This window comes from Aotus nancymaae, unplaced genomic scaffold (genome assembly GCF_030222135.1).
Source record: "Aotus nancymaae isolate 86718 unplaced genomic scaffold, 86718_ANA_hifiasm-v0.15.2.pri h1tg000065l, whole genome shotgun sequence".
Lineage (NCBI taxonomy): Eukaryota > Metazoa > Chordata > Mammalia > Primates > Aotidae > Aotus > Aotus nancymaae.
The window spans coordinates 12,346,463-12,361,240 of NW_026988480.1; the positions used below are offsets into that span (position 1 = coordinate 12,346,463).

Genomic DNA, 14,778 nt, shown 5'->3' on the forward strand with positions numbered 1-14,778 from the left:
ATGCTTTGCATTAAATGGTATGAAAAAAATTATTTAGTGTTTTATGTTTACTTCTATTTGAATACAAATTAGTTAAATATGTGTACAACTAACACTGGAAGAAGGAAGTTATTTTTTTCAGGTTCAGTTTCCTTACCTGTATTACTGGGAAAATAATTGCTACTTGTGATAAGGAAGTTTAATGAGATAACTTGTTCATGGAATCTAGAACTGTGCCAGGCACTTAGTGTGTATTTTGTGAATGTTGATTTCCTTGAGGAACATTAAAATCCTTCTAACTTTTGTGACTTCAGGTCCATTTGAATGAGATAGGACATAAATTCACGTGTACACAAATAGCCTGGAAATAAACTTGAGGACAGTGGTTGAGAAGAGGTATTCAGTTCTTACTTGTCTTTGTCCTTCTCACATAACCACATGCATTCAGATCTCCAGCCCATTATGTGCCAGCCTTTATGAGGCTGGCTCTCAGCTTCATTGGATAAAGACATTCATCCCATGTTCTTCAGTTCTTCCTTCAAACACCCACTGTCCTGGGTTGAATTGTATCTCCTCAAATTCATGTCCACTTGTAAATGTGATCTTATTTGGAAATGGAGTCTTTGTAGACATCATCAAATTAAGATGAGGTCATATTCAACTTGCCTGGGCCATAAATTCAATATGATTCTTGTCTTCCTAAGAAGAGAGACTAGAGATACAGAGGAAAGACAGCTATGGAAGACAAAGACAGAGATATGGATTATGCCGCCACAAGCTAAGAAGTGCCAAGGATTGCTGGCAACCACCAGAAGAGGCAAAGAAGGATTCTCTTTGAGAAGTTTCAGAGAGAGCAGACATCTAGTCTTCAGAACTCTTGTTTGAGGCTATGCCTAAATTTTGTGATGATGTGTTACAGTATCCCCTGCATACAAATACACCTACATAGAGGAAGGTCACGGAGTTTGTCAATGACTAGGTAGCCCATCCTCTGCACCATACCAGGTAGACAGAAATTCCCTTAGTAACCCTTATTCCAGCCTAAATATAGCACCTGGATTTCTGTAATCTACACTATCCCTGGTATTCTCTTTAGAGAAAGAATGTTGAAAAGTGAAGTCACCTCTAACATCCTTTCCAAGGAGTCCAGGCTTATCTTCTCCCTTTGAACGTCACCATTCAGGCTCTCTCTGGGCTCAGACAAGTTCCTGGTCCTAATGAAGCAGAGAACTGCAAAATCCAGAAGACCCTAGAGAAATATCATTAGTGAGCAATTCATGGCAACCGGGAATTTCAGGCAGGAAAATGGTTATGGTTAATTGACCTTGTGGATATTAAAATGGGTTTTAGGATTTGGGACTTCCCTATTTGAACTTCCCCATTGATTCCATCCTATTGTGCATATGCATAAGACATGCTGTGAGAAGTGGTTTCTATTCACTGGAGTGCATTTCACCCCCACAGGATTTTTCAGTTAATGTTGGACTAAACATGGATATTTGGACTTAGGTAAGTGTGTCATATTTGGCTTCATTTGTAGTGTTAACTTTGGAATGCAAAGGGCAGTATATCAAAATATAAAATAAACCTCTTCAAGGTGTTTTTGTGGATTCTCTCATACTGCAAAAGAACAACCATTTGCAAAAGAACAACCATTCCTTCTAGGGAATTGAACTAAATTCTAATCTAGACTTTAAGACTAGAATGCTAAAAATAAAAATGTGAAGCAAATTAAAACTCCTTGTTATTACATTGATTTGTAAAAACTTTGTTACTAGCAGTTGATGGGGACTTGAAGCCTTCCTCCAGAAAAAAAAGGACTTGACTGTCAGGCCTATATTTGGTTCCAAACCTCAGTGCCATGTATTTGTAGTATTAAAAACTGTTTCAATGAAAACAAAAGAAAAAATAAATTTTTTTTCAGAATTTCCTAAAAGTAAAAGGAGCATTCATACATAAATACATAAATATTAATCAGTATATTTTACTGGGCCTTTCCATTGCAAATTTCACTCCATTGATAGACTGTTGCAACAATTTTCAAATGGAGTCTCTGTCTTTCTTCATCCAAACTGTCTTTTCAACCAACAAAGCTATGTATAGCTTTGAGTCATAATGGAAAATTCAAAATTATACAAAGCAAGACTTTGATGTTTGAAAACTCATGCTTCTTTAAAGGACAAACATTCATATACACACACATAGACAAACACACACAAATTTAGGACAACATGTATAAGGACTGTGGATATAAAGAAAAATAATCAATTAATTTTTCATGGCAGGGTTAAATCAGTCTTCAATGACAAATGAGGAGATATTTGGGCTGGTCTTAGAAAATGAGCAGGAGTGAGAGAGAGAGAGAGAGAGAAAGAGGGGGGAATTAGGGGTCTTAAACTCAACTGCTATTATGCAAGCACTGTTTTCAGACCAGATGACTGTCTGTAGCATGACTCTCTCCATGTCACTTGCTGTGTCACTGTTGGCCCTGGCTCCTCACTCATTGATTCTAAGTGAAGTTTTGACATCTTAGCTAGAATTTCAGGCCTTCCAGAATCATATTTCAACTTTATTTCTGTTAGTTTCCTACTCCATCCTCTACTCCACTGCACAGTATTTCTTTGGGAAGTGCTAGTGTGGTGCCATGAGCGTCTCCTGCCAGAAGGCGTGGGGGGTATGCATCATGATCCCAGTGAGAGGCTTCTGTGGGGTGACTGGAGAGCTTGAAACATGTGCCCTACATTTGAGAGACATGGAGGAGTTGTGCTTGATGATGAGAATGTGAAATGATGACAGGGTGTAGACCCCTGTGATGGATCCTTCCTGTGATCCCAACATTTGCTGGGTCAAGGGGTGCTTGTTTCCCATGGAGCATGGTTCATTTCCTACAGAGATAAACAGACACATAGAAATAGAGAAAGATCAAGGTCAGGCATGTGGCCATCTTGGGTGCCACCCATAAGAAAGTGAAGAAACCCAGCAGTAAGAAGCTGAGGCTTATCATGAGATTCCTAATGTTTTCCACTTGAAATAGGATATACCTTTCAGGATCAAAGCAATAGCAAAAGTGGTTTTTGGTGACAGAAACTCCAGAGAACAAAGAAAGGACCTACAAGAGAAGGAGCAAGCCTTATTTATCTGCCAGGCACTGGGTGCAAAGTCAGCCCGATCACTGCTTGTCCATGAAGCTTTCATTTTCCCTTTCTATGCCACTCTCTGACCTGATCCGAAAACGCCTGGCAGGTACGGAGGAGTGGGGAGGAAAGCATCAGTAGGTGAAAGAAGAATCTACCACCATTGCAGCTGTCAAGATGAGGGAGGGGAGATCTGAAACTGAATAAAGTTTGGTGTGTAGACTAAATCCTGGTATAGACATTTTGACTTCAGAATCAAGACTTTTAAACTTATTACTTAATATCTATTACCTGTCTATTATGTGGGCTTGAGCAGAAAATGTTGGGGGCTATTGAAGTTTTTAAATAGCAACAGTGGAGGTTTATCTCCTTAAATAATTGTAGTTGGAGTGAGAGATAAATAATAACAATAAGTTGGCTTTTGATAATATAACAGTTGTGCCTGTTCAAATATCAGTGCCAGAACTAAAGATCCATTCATGACAAACAGAAGATGCCTATAGAAGGTGTTGGGAAGCTGGAATGCCTGCTAAAGAGGGGCTTGAGCCATCTTGGATCCCCTGTGGAAGCAGGAATCTTGAGATAATGGGGAGTCTCTGGATTGACAGAGAAAGAGCTCAGGAACCAACAGCGAATTGTTTTCAACCAAAGATGGAGCCTGAGGGAGCACCCGTGGTATTCTCATTACCATTACAAACATTAGCTAAGCCTTGACCTTCTTCCTGCTCCCCTTCCCCAACCCTAGGATGGGGAGAACTGATGAAGGAATCTTTCCAAAACCTTAGAGTGAAAGCATTGTCTGAATTCCACATTGACGATGCACTTTCAATAGCAGTTTTAAATCAGGCTCAGGTTAACACAATGAGGTGATGATTAAGATACAAATGCACAGTTACGGAGTTCGGTGAAAAATCACCTGGATTTCTTCCTCTCTCACTTTTGCTCACAGTGGCAGCAATTATGGCAGTCGTCCCCCAAACTTCCTTCTTCACTCCTTACCTCCCACCCTCTCCAGAGAGTTGCTTTGTTCTGATACCTTTCTCAGAATGATCTTATTTCCTGGCTCTGCTCTTTCAAAACACTCTTTTCTTCTGACTTAGAGTAGGGAGAAAGAAAAAGTAAGGGTTTTATGGAGCCAAAAAAATGAAGGAGGTTCTGTTATATACACAGTGGTTGACCTGATACAAGGCAAAGAGGAAATCAGCCTGATAAGCTGCCAGGAGTAAGGCCTTTCAGATCTGAATCTACTCTTCCTGACTAAAGAAAAGGAAGTGTCAGGCATCAAAATGTGTGATGATTGCATGCCCATTTTGTTGGTACAAGAAAGCCGGCCTGTGGAAGCAACAGAGTCATGATGTGGAGCTCTCTCCCTTGGAGAGCACACTGCAGTGGGAAGAGAGAAGGCTTTGGAAATGAACACACCCATGTTGGAATTCCAGCTCTGACAGCTGTTAGATACTGTACATTATTGCACTCAGCCATTCATTACCACAAGACAACTTCCTAAAGCACCTGCTGTGTGTGGATTCCTTGCAGGTCATTGATCCAGGAGACTACTGCTGCCCTCAAGCAACTCTTAGCATGGTGGGGGACATGGACATTGTGGCAAATAATTTGACTGCAGTGTGACTAGCACAAGGATGGACACAGGTGGAGGTCTTCCTGTGACCCATGTGCAGAAGGAACACCTTTCACTGAGGCAGAAGTAGAGGATGAATGTGGGCTCACTGGCTGCACACTGGGCTGAGTGGAGGACACGCCAGGTGTGTGTTAATCCACGGAGGATGAGATGGCAGGGTGCGTCTGAAGGAGTGTGAATTGTTCCATGTGAGCTAGCATGGGGTGGTGATGGGAAAAGGTGGGAGGTGAAGATGGAAAGGGAGACAGAAGCAAGAGAATGAGATCTTGGGGGCCTTATAAGCCATGCTAAGGAGTTTTATCTTACATACAATGAGACATGATCATATTTATGTTTTAGAAATGTTTCTTTGAAGGCAGGATCTAAAGAAAGAAATTGAAGCCAAGAGAGGGAAGGTAGGATATTATTGCGACTGTTCAGGTGAAAGGAGATGAATTGTTGAGCTAAAGTGGGAATGGAGAGATGTCCTAAGTGAGTTCCTCAGAAAGAGTGGGAGATGAAGATCTGAGTGCAAGTAGTTTATGTGGCAGAGTACAGAAGTAGGATAGTAAGTCACGGAAGTGGCAGAAGGAAGGAAGCCAAGAGTGGTGCAAAAACGATCGGGAGACCACCGTGGAATTGCAGCCAAGTTCTGCTGGGACCCTGTATAGAAGGTACTAAGAGTTGTCCCATTCAGATAGGGGAATTGGGGGTCATTTATTCATCAACTTCCATCCACCATTGGTTGGGAATCTCTCTTAAGGGCATTAACTTCCCAGCACTTTAGGCTCACTATTTACATATGTAGAGCAGGCTTCTGAAGAAAATAGAAGTACTCAGACAGAGAACTGTTAGTGCTTAAAGTCAGAAACCATTGACACATCCAGAATGATGAGAGCCAAGAGGGGATGCAGGCAGGGCACCAACAGTGCCTGCTGTAGGAGGCAGCTTACGGGGAAGAAGTAGACACCCTACAAGAACAGAAGAATAATGCAAGCAGAGATGAAAATTTTAAGAAGAAATAAAAAGAAATACTAGAGATTAAAAACTAAATCTATTTTGATAGAAATGAGGAATATCTTTGATGGGCTCATTAGTTGACTGGAAACAGCAGAAGAAAGAACCTCGAGCTTGAGAATATATCAATGGAAACCTCTAAAATGAACAACAAAGAGAAAAAAACTGAAAATAAACAACAAAATATCTAAAAACTGTGGAACAACTACAAGAGGTATAAGCTACATATAACGGAACTACCAGAAGGAGAAGAAAGGGAGAAAGGAATAGAAGCAATATTTAAAGTAATAACTCTTGAGAATTTTCCCAAATTAATGTGAGACACAGTTATAGACTGAATTGTGCCCCTCCGTGTAAATTCATATGTTGAAGTCCTAACTCCCATTGCATTTGGAAATAGAGCCTGCAAGGAGATAAAACAAGTTAAACGAGGTTTCAAGGATGGGTCTGTAATCCAATAGGATTTGTGTTTTTATAAGGAGAGGAAGAAACATCAAAGATCTTACCCTTTTCTTTATATTTCTGCAGATGCAGAGAAGAGGCCACATGAGGATATGGTAAGAAGGCGGCTGACTACAAGGAAGAGAGGCCTCATCAGAAACCAGTTCTGACAGCACTGTGATCTTGACATTCTAGCTTCCAAAACTGTGAGAAAATAAATTTTTGTTGTTTAAGGCACCCAGTCTGTGGTACTTTGTTACGGCAGCCTGAGCAGACTAATACAGATGCCAAAGCACAGATCCAGGAAACTCAGAGAACACGAGGCAGGATAAATGGGAAGAAAAACGAAAACTAAACTAGGCATGTTACAAACTGCCAAAATTCAAAGGTAAAGAAAAAGTCTTAAAAGAAGCTTGAGGGAAAATACACTGTAATTTTCAGAAATCATGCAAGTAAGGAGAGAGTGGAATTAAATCTTGAAAGTGTTGAGAGAGAAAAAAAATATGCCTCCAACCTAGAATTCTATATCCTGTGAAATGATCCTTTAAAAGTGAAAGGGAGGCCAGGCATGAGGGCTCACGCCTGTAATCCTAGCACTTTGGGAGGCCAAGGCGGGTGGATCACCTGAGGTCAGGAATTAGAGACCAGCCTGGCCAACACGGTGAAACCCTGTCTTTACTAAAAATACAAAAATTAGCTGGGCATGGTGGCACATGCCTGTAAACCCAGCTGCTAGGAGGCTGAGACAGGAGAATCACTTCAACTCAGGAAGCAGAGGTTGCAGTGAGCCGAGATTGTGTCACTGCACTCCAGCCTGGGTGACAGAGTGAGACTCTGTCTCAAAAAAAAAAAAAAAAAAAAAAGTAGAAGGGAAATGAAGACCTTTTCACACAAACCTTGAGAAAATTTTTTGCCTTGCAAGAAATGTTAAATGAGCTTCCTCAGAGAGAAAAAAAGTGATATAGGTCAAAAACTTGACTCTACATAATTAATGAAAGAGTATTAGAGAAGAAAGAAATGAAAGTAACTACAAATTTTTATTTTTGTTCTTAATTGATCTGATAGTGGTTTGTTCAAAATAATAACAGGAACTAGATATATATGCTTGTTAGCATTGCAAAATGCTGTGTATTAGCATTGGGAAACAAATGACAGCAAAGATAGAAGGAATGAGAGGGAAGAATTAGCAATATTTTGTTCTTATATAGTATTCACACTAGCCATGAAGTGGTATAGCGTTATTTGAAAGTGGACTTGGATTAGTTGTAAATGTATGTTGCAAACTCTAGGGAAACCATTAAATAAGTAAGAAAATGAAGTATAATTGCTATGCTAAGAAAGGAGGGAAAATAAAATTATATAAAATGTTTAATTAAAACTACAAATAGCAGAAAAAGAGTAAAAGACAAAAATAGAAACAAAAGAAGCTGGACAATGAATGAAATACAGTAACGAATATGATAGATATTAATGCAAATATACTAATAATTACTTTAAACATTAATGATCTAAATACCAATTAAAAGACAAGCATTGTTAGACTGGACCATAACACAAAACCCAACTACATATTGTCCACAGAAACCCATTTTAAATTTAGAGATACATATAGATTAAAATTAAAGGCATGGAGAAAGATATGCCAATATGCCATGCCAGTACTAAACAAAAGAAACCAGGAGTAACTATATCAATTTCAGATAGAGCAGACTCCTGAGTAAGGAAAATTATCTGAGATAAAGAAGGGCATTCACAATGATAAAGCAGTCAATTCTTCAAGAATACGTAATCATCCTATGCATGTCCCCACTAGCAAGGCATCAAAATATGTGAGGCAAAAACGGGTAGAAGTGCAAGAAGTAATGGATGACTTCACTATTATAGTTGCAGAGGTCAACACCTCTCTATTATGAACTAACAAATGCAGCAGGCAAAACATAAGGATATAGCAGAACTCAATATCACCATCAATGAATAGAATATAATTGACATCTGTAGACTGCTGCATCCGATAACAGCAGAATACACATTCTTCTTGAGATCACGTGAAATATTCACGACTATAAACCACATGCTGGGACATAAAACACACCTTAACAAATTTAAAACAATGGAAATTATACAATATATGATTTCAGAACTAAACTAGAAATCAATAAGTAAAAGACAGTCCCAAAATCCCCAAATACATGGAGATTAAAAAACACACTTCTAAAAAATGCATGAGTCCGACAAGAAATCTAAAGAAAAATTTAGAAACATTTTGATCTAAATGAAAAGGAATATACAATTTATCAAAATTTGTGGAATGCAGTGAAAGCAGTGCCTAGAGGCAACTTTATAGTATAGAATACATGCATTAGAAAAGACAAAAGATCTGAAATCAATCATCTAAGCTTCCACCTTGGGAAACCAGAAAAACAAGAGTGAATTAAATCTGAAATACACAGAAAAAGAGATAGAAAATCAATAGAGAAAATCAATGAAATTAAAAGCTGATTCTTTGAAAAGATCAATAAAATGGATAAACCTGAAGCCAGGCTAACTTCAAAAAGAAGGGAAAAGACACAAATTACTAATATCAGAAATGAAAGAGGAGATGGATATCACTACAAATTCTCAAATCCTATGAACACCAAAAGGATGATAAAATATTATGAACAACTCTTCCTACAGATTTGATAATCTAGATGAAGTGAACCAATTCCCTGAAAGATACAATCTGCCAAAACTCACACAGGAAGAAACAGACAATCTGGATAGGCCTAAAGATACGAATCAGGCCAAGTGTGATGGCTCATGTCTGTAATCCTAGCACTTTGAGAGACTGAGGTGGGAGGATCATTTGAGCCCAGGAATTCGAGACCAGCCTGGGTAACATAGAGATACCCCATCTCTACAAATAATTTTTAAATATTAGCCAAACATTGTAGCTATAGTTCCAGCTACTCAGGAGGCTGAGATGGGAGGTCTGCTTGAGCCTGGGAGGTCAAGGCTGCAGTGAACCATGATTGCGCTACTGCACTCCAGCTTGGGTGACAAAGTGAGACTCTGTCTCAAAAAAAGAAAGAAGATACATTAATTAGCAATTAATAACTTTCTAATACCAATAATACCCTAGATGGATTTGTAAGGTTTGTTCTTGCCGAGTTTAAAAGGAAGAAACTGAGGCCAACACAAGAAGATCCAATATGAAGGGTTTATTCAGGCTCCCGGGCAAGGTTCTGCGGTCCGACAGGAGGGGCCGAAGAAGTCGCACTGACTCCTCTCAGATGTGGGGTTTTATAGGTAGTGAAGGAACTCAATTGGTTGTGGGAGAGCAAGACTACTATTGGGTAAGGTTACAAGCCTTTGTTTGCATACAGGACTTGGCTGCTATTGGTTAGAATTACTCGGCTGCTATTGACGAGAAAGACTCAGCTGCTATTGGCTAGAAAGACTCAGCTGCTATTGGCTAGAAAGACTTGGCTACTATTGGCTAGAATCACAAGACCCCGCTTGCATACTGGGTTCTTTAGGGAAAAGCCAGGCTGTGCGAGAAGGGGAGAAGGGAACATGTCTGAGCATCTCTGAGCTTTCAGAAAAATAGGCGGGGGGTGTGCGTCCGAACTCCCGGTGAGGCAACCAGCCTTACAGGATTCACTGGTGAATTCTATCCAACATTTAAGAAATAAATTATATCAATTCTCTACAATCTGTCTCAGAGTTCAAAAGCAGAATTCTAACTCATTCTGAGTTCAGCATTGCCTTGATACCAAGACTGGACCAAAACATTACAAGAAAAGAAAACTAGAGACGAATATGTCTCATGAACATAAATGAAAAATCCTCAACAAAATATTAGCTAATTGAATCCAACAATGTATAAAAATTATACATCAAAATAAGTGGGATATATCCCAGGTATGCAAGGCTGATTCAACATTTTAAAATCAATTACATAATTTATCACACCTATAGGTTAAAGAAGAAAAATAACATAATCATACCAACAGATGCAGAAAAAATTTTGACAAAATTCATTATGAATTCATGACAAAAACTCCAGCTAACATAGTACTTAGTGGTGAGAAACTCAGCCCTTTCTCACTAAGATTAGGCACTAGGTAAGGAGGTCCCCTTTTACTACACCTTTTTAACATCATGTTGGAAATCCTAGCTAATGCAATAAAACAAGAAAAATTGGTAAAAGGTATATATATTTAAAACTGTCTTTATTTGGAAATGATGTGATGTCTATGTAGAAAGTCTCAAGAAAATCAGAGAGAATACTCCTGGAACTAATAAGCAATTATAGCAAGGTTATAAGATATAAGATTAATATACAAAAGTCAATTATTTTCATATATACCAACCATAAACAAATGAAATACAAAATTAAAAATACAATGTTATTTACACTGGCACCCCACAAATGAAACACTTAGGCACAACTCTAACAAAATATTCACAAAAAACTGTACGAGAAACTACAAAACTGTGATGAATAAAATAAAAGAACTAAATAAATGGGGGGGACAGTACATGTTGATGGATAGGAAGATTCAATATTGTCTAGATATCAGTTTCCCCCAACTTGATCTATAGACTCAGCACAATTCCAATGAAAATCTCAACTAGTTGTTTTGTGGATATTGACAAACTGATTCTATGGAGAGGCAAAGGGCCAAGAATAACAAAATCAGAGGATTGAAACTACCTGACTTTAAGACTTACTGAAAAGAAATAGTAATCAAGACAGTGTGGTATTGTCAAAAGAATAGACAAATAGGTAAATGGAATAAAAAGGAATAGAATAGAGAGCCCAGAAGTAGACGTAAATATAGTAAAGTAGCCTTTGATGAGGGAGCTAAGGAAATAACGATGGAAAAATATTTTCTTTTCAACAAATGATATTAGAACAACTGGACATCCACGTGCAAAAATATGAATCTAGACACAGGCTTTCCTTGCACTTTTCACAAAAATTAACTCAAAGCAAATCTTATACCTAAATGAAAAACACAAAATTATGAAATACCTAGAAATAACATAGGAGAAACCTTATGTGACTTTGGTTATGGCTATGACTTTTTAGATACAGTAATTTCCCCCTTACCTGAGGTTTCACTTTCTGTGGTGTTAGTTATCCACAGTCAACAATGGTCTAAAAATATTAAACGGAAACATCCAGAAATAAACAACTCATAAGTTTCAAACTGCCTGCTGTTCTGAGTGGCATGATGAAATCTTGTGGTGACCTGCTTGGGACATTAATCATCCCTTGGGTTAGTGTATCCACACTGTATACATTACCTGACCCTTATTTGTCAACATGTCTGCTCCTGACATTCAACCATCGACATCATGGCTCAACAATCCAAGATCACCTGAAGCATATGATCCTCCTTCTGATGTACTGTCAGAAGGTCAGTGGTACCCTAATGCTCTGTCACAATGCCTACCTCATTCACCTCACTTTATTTCATCATATAGACACTGTATCACCTCACATCATCACAAGAAAAAGAAATAGAGTACAATAACATCCTTTGAAAGAGACAGACAACATTAATATAACTTTTATTACAGTATATAGCTATAATTGTTCTCTTTCATCATTAATTACTATTGTTAACTCTTACTATACCTAATGTATAAATTAAAATTTATCATAGATATGTATTGAATAGGAAAAATATGTAGTAATACATGGGGTTCAGTACTATCTATGGGTTCAGTACTATCTATGGTTTCAGCATCCACTAGGGGTCTTGGAATACATTCTCCACAGGGAAGGGTGAACTACTGCACTACACTAAAAGCATGATTCATGAAATAAATAATTGACAAGGTGGACTTCACTAAAATTAAAACTTCTGCTCTATGAAGGGTACTGCGAAAGACACTGTCCAGAGAATGAGAAGATAAGCCGTGGACTAAGAGGAAATATTTGCAAAAGACATGCCTGATATAGGATCATTATCCAAAATATAGTAAGAACTGATAAAACTCAGCAATAAGAAAACAAATACCCTGACTAAAAAATGGGTAAAAGACCTGAAGAGACACCTCACCAAAGAAGATATATAAATGGCAAGTAAACATATGAAAAGATACTGTACATCATATGCCATCAGGAAAGTGCAAAGTAAAACCACGGTGAGATACCAGCCTATCCCTATTAGAATGGTCAAACTTCAGAGCCCTGACAGCAGCAACTGTGGTGAGGATGTAGAGCAACAGGACCCCTCACTGGCTGTTGATGGGAATACAAAATGGTACAGTCACTTCGGAAGAAAGTATATCAGTTTCTTGCAAATCTAAACATACTCTTACCATATAATCCAGCAATAAGACTCTAGGGTATTTACTCAAAGGAGTAGAAAAATTATGTCCACATAAAAACCTGCGTATATATGTTGATAGATTTATTCGTAATTGTCAAACGTGGCAGCAGCCAACATATCCTTCAGTAGATGAATGGATAAACTGTGATACATCCATACAATGAAATATTGTTCAATTCAATCTAAAAAGTATATATACTGTATGATTCCAACTATATAATATTCTGGAAAAGGCAAAACTATGGAGACAATAAAAAGATCAGTGGTTTCCAAAGAGTGGGAGGAAAGAAGGGATCAACAGGCAGAGCACAAAGGACTTTTAGGACAATGAAACTACTCTATGTGATACTATAATGGTACATACATGACATTATACATCTGTCAAAACCTATAGAACGTATAACAACACCGAGAGTGAACCCCAATGTAAACTGTGGATGGCTATGGTGGGTCATAACGGTGTGTGATGTAGGTTTATGGATTGTAACAATGTACTACTCTGGTGTGGGATGTTGATGGTGAGGAAGGCTGTGTGTATATGTGGGGGCAAGGATATAATGGGACCTCTGTACTTTCTGCTGTTTTGCTGAACCTAAAACAGCCCTATGAAACGAGGTACACTAAAGTAAAAATACAAAATAAAATAAAATAGGCACAGTACTTGAATAGACATATCCCCAAAGAAGATATACAAATAGCCAATAAGCACATAAAAAGATGCTCAATATCATTAATTATTAGGGGAATGCAAAGCAAAATCACAAGATACTACTTCACACTCATTAGGATGGCTATTACTAAAAAACAAAACAAAACAAAAAAGCAGAAAATCAGAAGCATTGGTGAGGATGTTGAGAAACTGGAACTCTCGTACATTGCTGATGGGAATATAAAATGGTGCAGCCACTGTGGAAAGTGGTATGGTGTTTCCTCAAAAAATTAAACACAGAATTACTGTGTGATTCAGCACTTTCACTTCTGGGTATAAAACCAAAAAAATTGAGAGCAGGAGATTGAACAGATATTGTACATCCATGTTCATAGCAGCATTATTCACAATAGCCAAGATGTGGAAGCAACCCAAGTGCCCATGAACAGATGACTGGATAAACAAAATGTGGCACATACACAAAATGGAATATTGTTCATCCTTAGAAAGGAAGAAAATGCTGGCAAATGCTACAACAGGAATGAACTTTAAAAGCCTTATGCTGAGTGAAATATCAGTATTTTTCTGAACAAATATTGTATAATCCCACTTGTATGAGGTACCTACAGTAGTCAGATTCATAGAAACAGAGAGTAGGTTGCTGATTGGGAGGGGCTGGGGGAAGTTGGAAATGGGGAGTTAGTGTTTAATAGGCACAAAGTTTTACTTTGGGAAGACAAGAACTGTTCTGCAGTTGGATGGATATTGGTGACGGTTGCACAACAATGTGAAAGTACTTAAAGCTACAGAATTGTACACTTACAAATGATTAAAATGGTAACTTTTATGCTATATGTATTTTACCACAATAAAAAAATAAGCATTTTTGTCCAGGTATAAGGGATACAAGAAAATACAAAATCAGACACACATACATACATACGCAATATATGAAGCCAAGGCTTAAAGAAAGCTAGAAATGTTTATTTACAAACTGAAGATATAATAACACTATAAAACTCTGTAGACAAACCAAAAAAAAAAAAAAAAAAAAAGCTGAATAAGTGGTGTCTATGTTCCAGGAATAAAAGAAAGAACACTGTAAATGTCAGCTCTCTTTTTAATTTTTATGTGTTAATTTTTGTATATAATGAAATTGTATTCAAAATGCCAAAAAAAGTGAACCAAACATTCACCTAGAAAGAAAAAAAATTAGAAAAATAATAGTTAAGAAAATGTTTAAAAAAAAAAAAAGAGAAATGAGTGTTAATTGGCTCACCCTACCAATTCAAAGTACTTAAAAAAATTACAGTAATGAAAGTATTGTGGTTCTAATGCATGAAGTTATAGTTGGAAGAATGAAATATAAATGTGGGAAATAGCTACATAGTAAAACACTCTTAATGTACAGTTAAGTTTGTTTAAAAATATTTATATATTGGGTGCAGTGACTCACGCCTGTAATCCCAGCACTTTGGGAAACTGAGACGGGTGGATCACCTGAGGTCAAGAGATCAAAACCAGCCTGGTCAACATGGTAAAACCCTGTTTCTACTAAATACACAAAAAATTAGCTGGGTGTGGTGGCACATGCCTGTAATCCCAGCTACT

The 14,778-nt window shown here is 37.8% G+C and overlaps 1 long non-coding RNA gene across 2 annotated transcripts in view; it reads right to left on the bottom strand.

Annotated features, from left to right (window-relative positions):
* The window catches only part of LOC105731641 (uncharacterized), a 130,414-nt gene that overhangs the window by 12,624 nt on the left and 103,012 nt on the right, over positions 1 to 14,778 (bottom strand). Inside the window, exon 6 of one of the 2 annotated variants that reach the window (XR_001110798.3) lies at positions 531 to 1,228. The exons of the other annotated variant lie outside the window; for it this stretch is intronic. This is a non-coding gene — a long non-coding RNA (uncharacterized LOC105731641). Of the gene's footprint in view, positions 1 to 530; positions 1,229 to 14,778 lie in introns of those variants that run through there. 2 annotated transcript variants of the gene reach the window in all.